Source organism: Rattus norvegicus, chromosome 2 (assembly GCF_021556685.1).
Source record: "Rattus norvegicus strain SHRSP/BbbUtx chromosome 2, alternate assembly SHRSP_T2T, whole genome shotgun sequence".
In the NCBI taxonomy this organism is placed as follows: domain Eukaryota; kingdom Metazoa; phylum Chordata; class Mammalia; order Rodentia; family Muridae; genus Rattus; species Rattus norvegicus.
The window spans coordinates 36,423,042-36,429,041 of record NC_141535.1 but is presented as its reverse complement, the minus strand read 5'-3'; positions in this window follow the sequence as shown (position 1 = coordinate 36,429,041).

Sequence of the window (6,000 nt, the reverse complement as noted above, 5' to 3'; positions counted from 1 at the left end):
CCTCATTCCCATGTATCTAGAATCTCAAGTACACAGCACCCTGTCATCACTGCACAGCAAGAAAGAAGGTTCAAACAAAAGACTATCTGAAGGAAGGGGCACTGAGACAGGTCCTTTGACAGGGACATTGTTTCCAAATTTGTGACTTCGTCATTTATTTTTTCTGTAATTTACCTTCATAGCAGCTTTATGCCATTCTTCATTCGAATAGAAATTAAGCCACCAAAAAGTGCTCGGTAGAAAATAACTTTGACAGCTACTTAATGCTGGGGTCCCAGTAGGAAAATACTACCATGGGCTGGGACTTGTCTCCAGTGTCCAGTGTATTTTGTAGAGTAAGAATATGCAGGTTTTCATTCACATTAGTTGGGATGCTGTGATTTGCATTAGAATATTAGTGCTGGGATGGACCTGCCAGTAGGCAAGAATAAACATTTCAAGTACTCACTCCAAGCGAAGCCTGATGCTCAGCCATTGGGGGCTAGCCTAAGCTAACAGGGACCTCACTAGGTCTCCATCACAGCTATTCCACTTGCCAGGACCCTATGAAGAGTTAAGATGGCTTCATCAGCATCATCCTCTGTTGGCATGAACCTAATTACATAGAGTAGTTGGAAATGATGACCTGCACGCTCAACTTTACCTAGGGTCCTTCTCCCCTATCTCCAGTGGGTGCTGTGAGTGCATAAATTAGAAGGACCAGTGCTGGGCTGGAGAGATGGCTCAGCCATTAAAGGCTAGGCTCACAACCAAATAGATAAGAGAAAGACCAGTGCTTTGGGTTTGCCAATGATGTCAGTCTGGATCTTTTTGCAAACTTAAGTCTGGGCAGTAGAGAAAGAGCCCACTTTATAGCTACTATAGAATGGAGCAAATTAGTCCTTAAAGAGACGAACGCAATATCAACTTTGCCACAAGCCCAGCAGGTGTTTGAAGAGGAAATGAAGAGTCAGGCACCTACAACACACTTCATGTAGCTGTGAGAGAGTTGGCAACCTCGTAAAATCTCTAAGGGCCACTCAAGACATCTGCCACTTGAAGAGCTAAGGTGTGAATCACTTTTAGTTCATTCTCTAAACACTGGGTATATATTATCCAGGCCTCCAGGGAGCATCACATGAACCTGTTTGAGCTCCCCACAGAAAGGCCTAGCAGTAGTTAAGCCTGAATGAGGTGGTTTTCAGAGTCCCAAGTCACAGTATCAGGTCATTTTGCAAGTGTCTATATATCTTTTGTGGTTTTGAAAGTGTCACTTACTATAGGATTCAGGTAACCTCTCCTGAAATTCGTTGCTGGGAGAAATATTCTTAGGCCAGAATAATTCATTAGTTTCCCAGCAAAACCTTCATGGAATGTCTTATGTGTAGCAAGAGCACTTGCATATTTTCTTTGGTCTCATGTAAATGCTGTCTGACTTAAGTTTGTGTTCTGTGTCTGTTAGAACACCAAACAACATTTAGTAATTCAAGTACATTGACTATCTTTTGACAGCTACAACTAACTTAAATTCTTATTTTTTACAATTTGGTTCAAACTGTATTATAATGGGTAATGCTTTGTCTGTATTAAAATTCATTGCTAGAATTTCTCATGTTATAGGAAAATCTATAGGCTCGCCTTTCTTCCTGTGTCCTCCAACACTGCTCCTTGGTACAACCATTATTGTGTGATGTGAATGAATTCAGCTCTCTCTCTCTCTCTCCCCTCCCTCTCCCTCTCCCCCTCCCACTCCCTCTCCACATGCACATGCACACACACAGATGCACTTGCACGTACACTCACACACTTGTGGATTTCATCCCAGATAATTTACTGGAGCACCAAGGGCAAGGGAGGGTTGGCAGTGATCCATTCCAAGCAATAAGGAGGTGCACTGTTAGAAGTGAATTATAGAGTTGATAAAACTCCATGAAAGCTGATCTGCTCTTGATTAGCTCCCCACAGAAGAAGTTGTAAACCAGTCAGATAGCATACTCCTTTCTGTGTTGACCATCTCTCTCACCAGATCTTTGTTTCATGGCTACCAAACGGAACACACACAGTTCCATATTGGAAAACACACATTCATATGCACACATATGTACAAGTGTATAAAATGTATACTTATGGCATATATCACCATAAAAATATAAACGGAATCATACGCATTAGTTTTACAATAGTTTCTGCTAATTTCTACTGGGCCTCTTTCTATAGCCTTCCATTTTTCAAAGTAAGTCTCATATGTCCCATGCTAGCCTCGAACTTGCTATGTAAGCTGAAGCTGACCATGAACTCCTTCTAAATCTCCTGTCTCTACCTCCCGAGTGCTTGGATTATAGGCATGTATCGTCTTGTTTGCAGCCAAAATTCATTATTGGTCTTGTTATTTTAGCACTTGGGGACAAGCCCGGGGCCTTGCACCTGTGAGACGCCTCTTCACCGCTGAGTCACCTCACCAACTGTAGCATTTAAAAATTATTATAAAGTATTTTTTAATTTGGTTACAAGATGCTGGTTTCCGCGTTTTTTTCTTTTTAATACCCTCTTCATTTGGATTAACCCTTTTCCTTATCTCCTCCCCTCCCCTCTCTCCACTCCTAGTATTCTCTCTCTCTTATTACATTGTCTATACTCTACCTTCCCTCAGCCCTTCCCTTAAAGTATTCCCCTCCCCACAACCTCCTTCTAGCTCTCTGGTTTGGACACACATTCCAAGTTAAATATACAAAATTAGAGATTCAAAGTTAAGGCTCACACATAAGGGAGACCATGTGGCACTTGTTTCTTTGTGCCTGGGTAATGTCACTCAGTATGGTTTTTCCAATTACCTCATCTATCTCAAATGTCATTTTTCTTTGCGGTTGAGCAGAATTCCATCATGTGTAGGTAACACATGTTCATTTTATCATGTATATCCCACGTGTCCTTTATCCTTTCATCAGCCGATGGACAGGTAGGCTGTTTCTGCTTCTTAGCGATGAACACAAATGAGCAAGTGTCTCTATAGAGTCCTTTGGGTATATGGCCGGGAGGAGACTAGCTTGGTCACATGGTAGTTGTAGCGCTATCCTTTTGAGCAGTTACCACAATGATTTCTACAGTAACATCACAGGCTTGCACTTCCACCACTAGTGAATAATGGTTTCTTTCCCCCACCACCCTGACTCCACAGCCTTTCCAGCATTTGTAGTCTTTTGATGTCTTGCTGATGGCCATTCTGACTGAGCTGAGATGAAATCTCAAAGTGGTTTGCATTTGGATGTCCCTGGTGGCTAATGATGTTGAAGACTTGTTTTGTTTTGTATTTTTTCAAGTCAGGGTTTCTGTTTCTCTTGGCCATCCTGGAACTTGCTCTGCAGACCAGGCTGGCCCTGAACTCAGAGAGCCACCTCCCTCTGCCTCCAGAGTGCTGGGAGGATTAAAAGTAAGTGCCTCTACCACCTTGCTTAAAAGAAGGTGATCCGATTTCCTTTTTGTTTGTTTGGCTTTTTGAAACAGGTTCTCACTGTGTATCTCTGGCTATACTGGAACTTACTATGTGTAGACCAGGTTGACCTGGAACTCAGAGACCTGCCCGCCTCTGCCTCCCAAGTGTTCATTACTCATTCATATTCCTTACATTGAAAATTCTCTGTTCAGATCTATGGAACCATTGCACATCAGGCTGTTTATTTATTTACTTAACATTTTATATTTTGAGATCTACAAATATGTATGTGTGTGAGAATGTATTTATGCATTTTAAATAATAATCCTCTCTCAGATATTTAACTGACAAAGATCTCTCTTCTTCTCCAGGCTACCATTAACTGTTTCCTTTGCCCACCTAAGTCTCCATTTCACCAGGACTCCTCTGTCAGTTGTTGCCCTCATCGCCTGAGCAACCCGAGTCCTCGACCATATTTTTCTCAAGAACCTTTATTACCAAGGGTTATTGGATTTTGTCAACGGTCTTCTATGCATGTTTTGAGGTGATCATGTCATTTTTGCCTTTAAGTTTGATTGCATGATTCACTACATTTATTGACTTGCCTATGTTGAACTATTCCTGTATCCCTGAGATAAAGCTAACATGATTGAGTGAAGAACAATTTTGATGTATCTGTATTCACTTTGCAAGTATTTTGTTGAATTTTTGCATCTATGTTTATCAAAGATATTGGTCAATTGTGCTCTTCATCTGATTTTTGTTCTAGAATAATGATAGGTCCATAAAAGGGATTTAGAGGTTTTTCTCTTCATTTCTATTCAGTAGAATGATTTGAATGACATTGGTTGAGGGTTTGCTTTACACTTGTAGTGGAATTCAGCTATGTGCCCATTTGCATTTGGGCTTTGTTTAGTCATAAGCTTATTACTACTTATCTCCTTGTTCCCTGTAGGTCTAACTGATCTCATGGTCTACTGATTGGCTTACTGATCTCATCTTGATTTAGATGAGTCAAATATCTCTAGAAATCCATTCATTTCTTTTAGGTTTTCCAATTTATTTGAATACAGTTTTTTAAAGTATGCCCTTACAGTTTTCTTAGGCATCCATTGCAACCCTTCATTGTCCATCTGCAGTTTGGGGTTCTTTCTTCCTTCCTTTAGCTACTTGGCTAATAGTTTACTATTAATAGAGACTTGTTCATCTTTTCAAAGAGTGAATTCTTCATAGCATTGCTTAGATTGTTTATTTCTCATCTGTTTCCATTTTATTAATTTATGGCCTGGCTTTGGGTTTTCTTTTTGTTGTTGTTTGTTTGTTTTGTTTTTTGTTTTTCCCTGTTGGCACAAGGTCCTGGGGAAGGTGAATGGGGAGCTGGGTGGTGTACGGAGAAGGAAGGAGAGGGACCTCTTTGGTGGTACCATATGTGCTGGAACCTGGGAATGGCCAGCAGGGAGTTGGGCAGCCTAATGCAGAAGAAGGCAAGGGAGTGGTCCCAGGAAAGGAGGTGAGAAGTTGGGTTGCCCAGAAGGGGAGGCCTGGCAGTCCTTGGGAGCCCATTGTTTCTTTCTTTTTTTTTTTTTTTTGTATTTTATTCTCTGCATCACATTTTCTTTATATATATATATATATATATATTTTATTAACTTGAGTATTTCTTATATACATTTCAAGTGTTATTCCCTTTCCCGGTATCCGGGCAAACATCCCCCTCCCCCCTCCTCTTCCTTATGGGTGTTCCCCTCCCAACCCTCCCCCCATTGCCGCCCTCCCCCCCCATAGTCTAGTTCACTGGGGGTTCAGTCTTAGCAGGACCCAGGGCTTCCCCTTCCACTGGTGCTCTTACTAGGATATTCATTGCTACCTATGAGGTCAGAGTCCAGGGTCAGTCCATGTATAGTCTTTGGGTAGGGGCTTAGTCCCTGGAAGCTCTGGTTGCTTGGCATTGTTGTACATATGGAGTCTCGAGCCCCTTCAAGCTCTTCCAGTTCTTTCTCTGATTCCTTCAACGGGGGTCCTATTCTCAGTTCAGTGGTTTGCTGCTGGCATTCGCCTCTGTATTTGCTGTATTCTGGCTGTGTCTCTCAGGAGCGATCTACATCTGGCTCCTGTCGGTCTGCACTTCTTTGCTTCATCCATCTTGTCTAATTGGGTGGCTATATATGTATGGGCCACATGTGGGGCAGACTCTGAATGGGTGTTCCTTCAGTCTCTGTTTTAATCTTTGCCTCTCTCTTCCCTGCCAAGGGTATTCTTGTTCCCCTTTTAAAGAAGGAGTGAAGCATTCACAGTTTGATCATCCGTCTTGAGTTTCATTTGCTCTAGGCATCTAGGGTAATTCAAGCATTTGGGCTAATAGCCACTTATCAATGAGTGCATACCATGTATGTCTTTCTGTGATTGGGTTAGCTCACTCAGGATGATGTTTTCTAGTTCCAACCATTTGCCTACGAATTTCATAAACTCGTTGTTTTTGATAGCTGAGTAATATTCCATTGTGTAGATGTACCACATTTTCTGTATCCATTCCTCTGTTGAAGGGCATCTGGGTTCTTTCCAGCTTCTGGCTATTATAAATAAGGCTGCAA